General features: G+C 42.8%; 1 protein-coding gene across 6 annotated transcripts in view; it reads right to left on the minus strand.

The window, feature by feature from the left end:
• Window positions 1-2,947, minus strand: part of LOC117189757 (protein MTSS 2-like) — an 87,206-nt gene extending 84,259 nt beyond the window's left edge. For 2 of the 6 annotated variants that reach the window (XM_033394839.1, XM_033394838.1), the window contains exon 1: window positions 2,031-2,934. The gene's annotated coding sequence lies outside the window, so the exon portion shown is untranslated. Of the gene's footprint in view, window positions 1-2,030 lie in introns of all 6 variants that reach the window. The other 4 variants (XM_033394836.1, XM_033394834.1, XM_033394835.1 and 1 more) reach the window with 4 other exon arrangements.
• Window positions 2,948-12,003: the final 9,056 nt, after the last annotated feature.

Below are 12,003 nucleotides of genomic sequence, written 5' to 3' on the forward strand. Positions count from 1 at the left end.
TAGAGTAACTGCTGGAGTCCCGCAGGGGTCGGTGCTGGGGCCGCTCCTGTGCAATACGATGTACGATGGAGTTCTGCGACTGAACCTTCCCGAGGGCACGACGGTCGTGGGGTTTGCCGATGACGTCGCCATCGTAGTGGTAGCCAAGGACCTTGCAACAGTTGAAGCAGCTGCGAACGGGGCAATCCGTGCCGTGGAGACGTGGCTCGCCATAGCGGGATTACAGCTGGCGGCTCACAAGACGGAGGCAGTTCTGATTAGCAGCAGGAAGAAGGTGGAGACGGCCCGAGTGTCGGTCGGCGGACACGACATTACATCGCAAAGGGCGCTTAAATACCTAGGAGTTATGCTGGACACTAGGCTTTCATTTAGAGAGCACTTGGAGTACGCCAACACAAAGGCCGCACAGACTTGCCGAGCACTCTCGCGAATTCTGCTCAACACCAGGCGGCCAAAGCAAGCGAGGAGGAAGCTGATCACCAGCGTCGTCTCCTCTCAGCTCCTGTATACTGCCGCAGTGTGGTCCAAAGCGACGAAGGTGCCGAGCGAGTAGTCGAAGCAACGCACCGCTTATGTGCCATCAGGATCGCCTGCGCGTTTAGAACCATATCCGACGACGCAGCACTGGTCATCGCGGGATTAATCCCAATAGCAGAGCAAGCGAGGGAAAGGGCCGAGGTGTACAAGCTATCTCGCAGGGACACCCACAATCCTCCCACCGGAGTCGAGAGAGAATCACCCAGGCACGAGACCGTCAGGAGGTGGCAGATGAAGTGGGATTCCTCGACTAAAGGACGCTAGACCCACCGACTTATTCCGGATATCAAGCTGTGGTTGGAAAGGAAGCACGGACAGGTGGACTTCCACCTCACTCAGATGCTGAGCGGTCACGGATGCTTCAGATCGTACCTGAAGCGGTTTGGACACGAAACGGAGGACTGGTGCCAATCATGTGGTCGAGGTATCGTGGAGGACGCTCACCACGTCTTCTTTGAATGCCACCGTTTCGAGTACGAGAGGCGCCAGCTAGAGGACGAGCTAGCCACCAGCATTATCGTCGGAGGGATCGTGCCGCTCATGGTAGCGAATCCCAAGGCGTGGGATGCCACCACTAGGTTCGCCGCCACTATAATGCGGGAACTACGGGGAGCAGAGAGGGAAAGGAAAGTGTCGCAGGAGTAAGGAGGAACGGCTGTGCGAAGCAATGCTTTGCGGCCGTACCGCATAGCTACGCCCATTACCCCACCAACAAACCAAAGTCCCAGACCCTCACAACTAGTTGCTGACCTTATATAAGTACTAGTATTAAAGCAGAATAAAAGTAATTGAATACAAAAAAAACACATACACATTAGCCGAAAGGGCGTCGTGACATTACAAACAAAAACGTGCGATAAGAGAGCATGAAGGAGGAGAAGGAGAGGCACAAGTCGGGTTTATTTCATTGAAGATAACGAAACAATTCAGGTAAAATCTTGAACAAAGATGAAAAGGGAGAAGGAGAGCATAGCCTGCACTTGCGCAAATAGAGCAGCAACAGACGGAAACTTCAAAAGGGGAGTTTGTACGAGTGCTGTTTCGGTCTGGTCTGGCAATGAAAGGAGTTTTCATGGCTGACTGGAATAGACACTGGAAGTCCTTGGTGCTGCTTCTGCTGCTATAAATCCTCTTCTCACTGGAAGCTGGTCATACTTGTTGTTCAGGGAACGGAACTGCAGTTGCCTCCACCCCGTCCCACACAATCTCTTTTATAATTAGCCCACTCCAAATGAGGCCAAGTGCTTTCTTGATTTTGCTTTTTTGTTCTTGATTTATCTGCTCAACACACACAAAGAAAGGGGAGAAGGAGAGCAAAGCAACACTTGAAGGATACTTACAATGCATTCTCCTCTCTCCAAGCAGTCGGCGTGCATCTGCTTTCAGCACACAAAAAAGTATCCCACGGATACTTTTTTGTTCTTGATTTATCTGCTCAACACACACAAAGAAAGGGGAGAAGGAGAGCAAAGCAACACTTGAAGGATACTTACTATGCATTCTCCTCTCTCCAAGCAGTCGGCGTGCATCTGCTTTCAGCACACAAAAAAGTATCCCACGGAGCCGTAAATGCAGTCGTTTATTTGCGATTTCGGGATGCTGCCACTGCTGCTGCAAACAATTAAGCGTTTCCTCCCCTTCAGACCATCCTGTGGTTGTTGTTGTAGCATTGCATTCCAGGCGGCAAAAGCGCACAAAGGAGTGTGTGCCCGTGTGAGTGCTCCACGCTCTCCCAGCCAGCCCTCAACTCCTGCTCCTGCTTTTCCTCACACTCTCCCTCCGCCTCCTGGTTTGGATGGTCTGTGTTGTTCAAACAAACTACCCCGAGCGACGCGGCACCGTTGATCCTGTCCCTTGCCTCTCCTGTAGTTGTTGTTACTTTTGTTATACACTCACAGACACGGGACACGCACACACACATTCACTGGCATGGCAGACAGACGCTTCATTTCTGTTTGCCTTTGAAAATTGCATAAATTATTCGCTTTTCAACTCGAAATCCGAACCATACACACTTTTCCCTCCTCCTTGCAATTCGGTTTCGGTGATTTTTCTCGCGCACTTTTCGCACACCTTTTTTCGTCGGCCAGACAACAGTTAGATGTCTCTTTAACTGTTATTTTCTGACTTATTTTCGCTTACTTCTAATTTTTCGACTGCATTCTCGTTTTCTTTCGTTTTGCGTTTCGGTATCATCGACGCGACGACTCAAGTTCGTATTTTCTTATAGACAAAGACAAACAGACAACCCGCAAACACAGCTCTAAACCACTTTCAGCGGCGTCAGGGTACAGAAACTCTATGAATAATGCGGACTGGCACTAGAACACATTTCAATTCAAATTTCCAGGCGCCTTCAGTTTACATTTGTTTTAAAGAATAGCAACGGCCACCGCGTAACCGACGGCCAACGGGAAAAATTCGACAATGCTGCAGAAACAGTGTGACCGCGGACTTATCGATAAAATATACCGTCCGACCCTCAGAAATATACCGAAACATACCGTCTCATTTTCAAAATATACCGTAATATACTGACGAATTCAAGTTCTATTTTACATATTCCTCGTTTTTGATATTCCGTCGAATATTACTAGCTATATAGAACATTTAGCCATGCCATCATAATTTAATACTGTTAAAGTTATTTTATTTGTAAGACAGCAGAAGATTAGTATACAGAATTATATGTGCTTCCGAGTAACATACGCAAGAGACAGACGCCGAAAGAAAAATATCGATATGAGAACATCGATATGAGAACATCGATATGCAGCAGGGCACATGCGCAGTGTTGTTAGAGATCAATATCTAATTATCGTGGCGGTAACTTTGAACACTCCTCCTCAACACAACGCATGTTTACAAACTTTAAATATACTTAACTAATATTCAATAACATGTCAAGCACTTATTAACGATCTTTTAAACCAAATGCGAATACAAATTTATGGTGCTTAACCTTGGCTAAGTTCTTTGTGAGGACATCTGCTATCATCTCATCGGTTGGCAGATACGCAATGTTGACTTCACCTCTCTTGAGAACCTCTCGAATATGATGTATCTTGACGTCGATGTGCTTTGTACGTGCATGAAACATGGGGTTTCTAGCAAGCTGCTGTGCTCCAATGTTGTCGCCGTACATCTGAATAGCTGACTCCTTGGACATCAGCTTCAAGTCAATCAGTAGGCTGCGAAAGTATATCGCCTCTTTTGCTGCAGATGATAAGGCTATGTACTCTGCCTCCGTGGAACTGAGGGCAACCGTCGATTGCTTTCTTGACTCCCAAGAAACCGCTCCTCCTGCCAACATGCATACATAGCCAGTGAATGACTTTCGGTTCCTCATATCACTTGTCCAATCTGCATCAACAAAACACTCAATTGCCTTTCCTTGCTTTTTGTAGAATATCTCCCAGTCGATAGTTTTTCCCAAATATCGAAGGATGTGCTTGGCTGCCGCTTCATGCTCGGAATGAGGATCCTTGTTACGTTGTGCTAATTTGTTCACCGAATGCGCAATGTCCGGCCGAGTCATAACAGCAAGATAAGATAACTCTCCAATTAGCTTTTGGAACGATGTGATGTCGACCCTGCGGCAGTCCTCTTTGTTGCATGCCACCTGGTAACCAGCTTCAAGAGGCGTGGACGTCTGTCGACAATCTTTCAAATTGTACTGTTCGAGCAACTCTCTAATATACTTCCGTTGGCTGATTGAAATCGCACCCGTACTGCCTTCACGTTTCACCTCAATACCTAAAAAGTATTGCATAGGCCCGATGTCAACCACATCAAATTCTGCTGCGATCTTTATCTTGATATCAGATATATCATCTAGGTCCTTACACGCCAAAATAATGTCATCTACGTAGACAGCTATTAGACACATATTTTTACCTGGCTTACAATATAGACAGGGTTCGTTGACAGTCGGTATAAAGCCAATGCGTCTCAGCGTTGCATCCAACGTAGAGTTCCACACTCTTCCTGATTATTTTAGGCCATATATACTTTTGTGAAGCCTCAAAACGTGATTTGGGTGAACTTCGCTGATGAAGCTCTCAGGTTGTCTCATAAAAACCTCATCTTCCAATTCGCCGTTGAGATACGCCGTGACAACATCCATTTGATGTAGGTGGAGACCATGTTCGACTGCAAGTGCAATTATCAACCTGATAGTTGCGTGGCGTACAACTGGTGCAAATGTTTCCTTGTAGTCGATCCCGTAGCGTTGGCTACAACCTTTCGCCACCAGACGTGATTTGAGCCTGTTCACGCTTCCATCCGGATTGGACTTAACTGCATAAACCCATCTGCATCCAATGGACTTTTTCCCGCTAGGCAATTTAGTAAGCGACCACGTGCCGTTCTTCACGAGAGATTCGTACTCGTCCTTCATTGATGCTTTCCATATCTCGCCTTCAGTAGACCGTTCAGCTTGTGCGTAGTTTTGTGGAACTTGTACGTCTGCTGCCAGTATCGCATTGAGCATATGATACTGCTTCCTTGGTCGTCCTAGTTTGCCCGTCCGTACTATGGTTGGGCGTCCTGGTCCTCTTATTGGTTCTGGAATTACAAGAATGTCATTACTAGACCTAATCTCCTCCTGATTTTCTGGCTCATTTTCTGTATCTTTAAATTGCTCGCTATCCATTTCGGGTTCAGAGTCCTGGTTTTGTTGAACCTCAATTGATGCCATGTCATTGGAACATGATGCATCTAGTTTGCCCCCTTCAGGTTCTACAAAAATGACATCCCTACTCTCTACGAGTTTCCTGGTTTCTTTACTGACCAAACGGTATGCTTTGGCTGTATCCGAGTAGCCCACCATTATATACTCTAAGCCTTTCTGTGCGAACTTTGATTTCTTTGTTTTATCTAGAGCTATCGCTACTGAGCCAAAAACTCTTAAATGCGATACCACTGGCTTTCTACCTGTCCATATTTCAAAAGGTGTCACCCCGCTCAAGCAGCTGATTGCCACTCTATTTCGCAAATACGTGGCAGTTCGAATCGCTTCTGCCCAATAGCATTCACTTAACCCAGCATGCAGCAGCATACTTCTTGCCATTTCTACCAATGTTCTGTTGGCCCTTTCTGCAACTCCGTTTTGTTGAGGTGTATATGGCACTGTTAAGTTTCGCTTTATTCCATTTTGGTTTAGGTAATTATCAAAAACGTTTGATATGTATTCTCGGCCATTGTCGCTTCGTAAATCCTTGACTTTTCTCCCAGTTTGGCACTCAACTTGACTTTTAAATTCTTTAAAAGCCTCGAAAACCTGATCTTTGGTTTTTAGGAAACTTACTGATACATATCTTGAACAATCATCAATAAATGTGGCGAAATATCGTTTGCCTCCCATTGACTGCTTTTGCATTGGACCGCATACATCAGTATATATTAAGTCTAGAACGCCCTTTGACCTGTTTGTGCTCGATTGAAATGGTTGCACGCAAATTTTACTTTTTGCGCATGTTGCACACACTTGTTTTGGCTTGTATATGCCCTTGAGACCTATTACCATCTCCTTGTTAACCATTTCCTTTAATGCGTCAAAATGTACGTGGCCGAACCTATTGTGCCATTTGAATGCATCTGCCTCAACATTTACAATGTTCATACACTTTTCCTGATTGTCCTGAACCATAAACAATCCATTTTCCAGATGTGCCTTTATAACTATTTTTCCGTTTTCAAAAATCATCGCTTGATTTTTCTCAAACACAACTTTTTTTCCATGTTTTAATAGTTTTGTGACCGATGTAAAATTGTACTGCAAATCTGGTACCAAGATAACCTTTTCCAGCGTAACGGATCTATCACCGAACTTTACTTGAACAGTTCCATGCCCTTCAGCAATATGTGATTTACCGCCGTTGCGCCACTGTCTATGCACCATGCATTTAACATCTGGTCATTTGGCTTAGCTAAACTTAGGATTGGTACTAATTTTTCTGGTTCCACTTTGGCATATTCGGTTACGCAAAGCATTGTACCCAATCTTTCCCCGCTTTTACTGTTTGCGCCCTTGTTGTTTGCTCCTTCCTGCTTGCTTTTAGCACGGCATTCCGATTTAAAATGCCCTTCCTTTCCGCACTTAAAACACTTTTTGCCCTTCTTAAAGTTTTTCTTAAAATTTTTGTTGTCATAACTGACGTGTAGTTCCGCGCTACTTGTAATTTCCTTGCTAATGCTATCTTCCTGCCTATTCGCTTCTTCAGAAATTTTTATTTTTAGCATGCTCAAGCTCGGCAAATCATCTCGCGTCTCAATCGCAACAACAAAACTTTCATACGATTTAGGCAAACCATTTAGCAACACAACTGATAAGATCTTTTCATCAACCTTTATGTTGACCTCTGCTAAAGCCTCGTGTACCACCTGGAATTTCCGCAAATATTCCTGTGCACTTATACCATCCGACATTTTTAACGTCAACAATTGTTTAATTAAAAGCACTACCCTTGCTGGTCCGCTTGGCCTGTGAATTTTATTTAGCTTTTGCCATGCCTGTGACGACGATACACAATTTTTAATATTGTTTAGTTGGGTCGATTTAACACAAAGTAAAATTGACGCCAACGCCTTTTGATCCTTTAGTTCAAAAGCTGCACGTTGCTCATTTGTTGCACCTTCACTAAGCTCAATTTTACCACTGACGATTGGCCACAAATCATTTTGTATGAGAACACTTCTCATCAAAACTTCCCATGTGCTATAATTGTTTTCGTCCAGATTCTCAATATTGAAATTCATATTTCCACTCATTTTTTATACTTATTGTCCCACAGTGCAAAATTTGTAACTGTCGATCGTCTCATGCACAAAGCAACTACGACGACAATACTGTTGTCCGTGTCTTTCTTTTGTTTTTTCGTATTCTTTTAAGTATCCCTTCGAGTTTCTATTTACACACACACACTCGCGATTTTCTATGCCTTGGTATACACACTTTTGGGTATACACACTCGCGGTTTTGTGCGGCTTGGCATACGCACTTTTTGGTATACACACTTGAGTCTCCGTTCGCATGTTCCGATTCGCTGCAAAAATCTAATCAAAAAAACACAATGCGTATTTGTTCAACTTGTTCTTTAGCCTTTCTATGTACACACATACACTAATGAGTCTATGCCATTTTTTTAGCACTGCTTTTCACTAAGCACCAAACAATGTTTATTGTTTCTCACTGTTTCTGTTCTGAATAGGCAGGCTTAGTGTAGCGATGATACCGTGTAAAATTAGGAAATTGAAGTGAAAATTATAACGAAGAAAATGAATTGCTAAGCGTTTCATATGGAGGGAAGAGGAGCCACAGCAACGAGAGGGTAAGGCTGCTGCACATGGCAGGGAGATCCAAAACGTTGTTATTCAGATCTCAGGTAGGGAGGGTACGTCAGGGGTAAAAACATCGACACCTCGACCTGGTCCACGTCTGTGTTGAAGGAAGTTACTGTAATGTTGTTTGTCGAGTAGAGTCCGTTTGCAGTTTTTTTTGTCGGTTACTTTTGTTGTTTCAATTTGTTCGAGATGTCCAATTAGTTGGTATATTGTGCGACCTGAGGGCTTGGGAAGTACCCAGCCCTGGGATGACTGGCTAGCCGGCCTTGCCCCGAAGAAAACAAAGGTTCGTAACAATAATGGCGCCCAATCTGAGACAGGGAAGTGGACTCGCAGTCCTGGCTCTACCATTGTAGGCCGTCTAACCCGGGAATTGTAGTGACCAATATCGGTGCGTGAGTGAACGGTATAGGTATAAAAACACATCCCCGGTGATTTAATGTAACTCTTTTTTATTAGCTGCGCGTCCGTCTCTCACAATCGCCATTTACAAAGTGCCCTCACTCTCTTCTCGATGTTTCTTATCCGATATCTCACTATTGGTATTTCCCACCGAGTGTATCGATGGTGCGGTAAATACCAATGCGCGCTGTATGCTATTTTAAATACTAGTTGAATGCCTCACTAATTATTACCTTGCTACAATTCGTCCATCCTGACCGGAGTGCTCCTGAACTCCTTACATTTAATTTAGTTTCTAGATAGGTTGATTTATTACAGTTGGGTGTGGTTTACTCTTAATATTCTAAGTTTACGTGTTACAATCATTTTCTTCATTTTGATTCCCTGTGACATTTGCATTATTACCATTTTCAATCCACGGCTTCATATTTGCCACCGCCCAAACTCCTTTATACGGGATCCTTGATTGTTGAAACCCCTCTACATCTTCTAGCAAATACCTATCATTTTTTAACACCTTTGATATCTTATAAGGTCCTTTGAACTTCGGGATAAGCTTTTTAGACACCCCTGTATGAGTGTCGAAATTTCTAACCATAACTAGATCATTATCTACGTACACGTGTGGCTCCCTTCGCTTTGAATTTGTTGCTTGTTTGTTATAAGACTGTATTTTTTCCTGATGAGTGCCTGCTACTGCTCTAATCTTTTCTATATCCCTTGTTGCCCGCTGTTCGGTTAGTTCGTCTAGATGATCTTTTAGTAAATCTGAAACCTTTCCTTTTTGTACGACCCCAAACAACATTCTGCTCGGGTGTTCATTAATTGTTCTTTGAATTGTGTTGTTCATCGCGTGTTCTACTGTTTCCACTACCATATCCCAATGTAATCCTTTTTCCGGGTCAACAAGCTTTGCAATCATGGGTCCCAAACTTCTGTTCACCCTTTCTACCTGCCCGTTGGCCTGTGGCGACCCTGTTGCTATCTTTACGTGTTTAACATTGCTCTGTTCTAAGAATTCTTCAAACTCTTTTGACGTGAAACAGCTTCCTCTGTCTGACACAATGCATCTGGGTCTACTGTAAGCTCGGAAATAATCTTTCATTGCAATTACTGCTTCCTTTGTGCTAGTGGTTTTGGTCGTATAAAGTCTTACGAATTTGGTGAACGCGTCTATTACTACTAAAACATGTTTGTTGGCCCTGCCTTTGTCGACTGGCCCGAAATGGTCGATATGTACTACCTCGAATGGTCCTGACCCTTTTGGTATGTTGTGTAAAAACCCTTCCTCTTTTCCGTGTTTTGCTGAGTACGCTATGCATTTTAGACAGTTTTCAATGTGTCGCTTGGCTTTATACCTTACGTTTGAGATCCAGTAGCTTTTCGATATAGCGTCGGTCATCTTGTCTATACCGACGTGCCCTAGTTCATCGTGGTACTTATAGAGTACGTGGCCTTCCATTTCCTCGGGTACGCAGAATAGGATAGTATTGTTATCTTTTTTCCTGTATATTATTCCGTTTCTCATCTCATAATGTTTGTGTTCTGATTTCTGTAACGTTTCTCTCAGCTCCATCAGTTTTTTATCCCTGTTTTGGCATATAATTAAATTTTCTTCAAAGGTGTTTGTGTCTACCGTGAGTATCTGAACGGCTCTGCTTAGCGCATCTACGTGTTGCATTCTACTTCCTGACCTGTGTTCTAACTTGTAGTCATAATTTTGTAACTCTAACGCCCAGCGGGCAATGCGTGGATTGAGTTCTTTTTTGTTTAGAGTCATAGTTAGCGCGTTGCAGTCTGTCACTATTTTGAAGGGTATGCCTTGCACGTATACTCTAAACCGTTGTAGTGCATAAATTATCGCTAGTGTCTCCAGTTCAAAGCTGTGGTATTTTGCTTCGGTAATTGTTGTCCGCTTGGAGAAATAAAACACCGGGTGCATTCTGCCATCACCCTTCTTCTGCATTAGAATTGACCCGAAACCTAACGAACTTGCATCGCAATGTAATTCTGTCGGATCTCTGGGATTGTAAAGTGCCAAGATCGGTGCTTCCAACAAATTACTTTTGAGTTGTTCGAAACATTCTAGTTCTACGATACCGAATTCAAACTTCCTGTCTTTTTTGACCAAATCATAAAGGGGCTTAGCTTTCGTAGAAAAATCTTTTACGAACCGTCTAAAGTAAGAACATAACCCTAAGAAACTCTGCACTTCGTTCGTTTTCGTGGGGACTGGGAACCCTTTTACTGCCTGTAATCCCTTCGTATCTGGTTTAATTCCGTTACCCGATATGGAATAGCCCAGGTACTTAACTTCTGACTGTAAGAATTCGCATTTATCAATCCTTAATTCAAGTTTATTCTCTACCAATCGTCTCATCACTTCTTGTAAAATTTCCATGTGACTATCACTATCTTTAGTTGCTACCATAATATCGTCCATGTATATTATAACTTTGTCTTCCTTTACCATATCTGCAAAAATGTTGTTTGTGAATCTTTGAAACACCGCCGATGCATTTCGTAACCCGAACGGCATCCTCAACCATTCGTATTGTCCCATGGGGGTCGTGAACGATGTGTATTTAACTGAATCTTTATGCATAAATACGTGGAAGTATCCATTCTTCAGGTCTAACTTGGTGAAAAGTCTTTTCCCTGACAGTTTATCTAGTAGGTCGTCTATCAGAGGTGTTGGGTAATTGTCCTTTATCATACCTTTATTAAGTGTGCGATAATCGACGCACAGTCTCAACTCTCCCGAATTCTTTTTTACCAGTACTATAGGCGAAACGTATTCTGACTCACTGGTTCTGATGTAACCTTTTTCTGTGTATTCGTCTATCATTTTCTGTACTTGGGCTTTTTCGCTATACGACAGTCTTCTAGGTGGGCAATGAAACGGTTTTTCGTGTTCGAAATTCAACTTCATTTCCCACTTGGTTTGTGGTAAGTTTGGTCTTTCTGCGTTTACATACGCTGTCCTAAACATGTATTTAAGTCGTCCTGCGAGTTCTTGGCTACAATCTGTCCCTACTTTCAACTCCCAGTCGTTTTCTTTGTCTGGATACTGGCTTGGTAGTTCGTTGAAATTGGTTTTTACGCTCTCGCAGGTATCGCTGTCTTCCAGACACTCAACCATTGCAGAACACTCATTTTCTACCTTGCCTCCACTTTCTACTTCATGCTTATTCTCTTTAACACCCTCATCTTTAACTTCACATTCATATTCTCCTAAACACTCATTCTCTATTTTCCACTCATTTTTTTCTAAACACTCATTTTCTCCTAAACACTCATTTTCTTCTAAACACTCATTTTCTCCTAAACACTCATTTTCTTCTAAACACTCATTTTCTCCTAAACACTCATTTTCTTCTAAACACTCATTTTTTTCTAAACACTCATTTTTTATTTCACACTCGTTTTTTGTCTCACTCTCCTTCTCCTTGCAAATGTCACTTACAATTTTAAATTTGCATAAATTCATAAAATCCCTACCTAACACAGCCTCATAGCCCATCGACTCGTCTGCCACTACTAGTAATTCAAAGTTGATTCGATTTTTGTTAATAATTACAAAACTGGGTATTTTACCAAAGATGTTAAGTTTGCTATTATTTAGTCCAACATAAGCGTAATCCGCATTTTTATTCAAAATAAATTCAATTTCTCTGTTTTTCTTGTCTTTGTTAAACTTATATAAACTTAAATCATCTT

Source organism: Drosophila miranda (assembly GCF_003369915.1).
Source record: "Drosophila miranda strain MSH22 chromosome Y unlocalized genomic scaffold, D.miranda_PacBio2.1 Contig_Y1_pilon, whole genome shotgun sequence".
Classification (NCBI taxonomy): Eukaryota; Metazoa; Arthropoda; class Insecta; order Diptera; family Drosophilidae; genus Drosophila; species Drosophila miranda.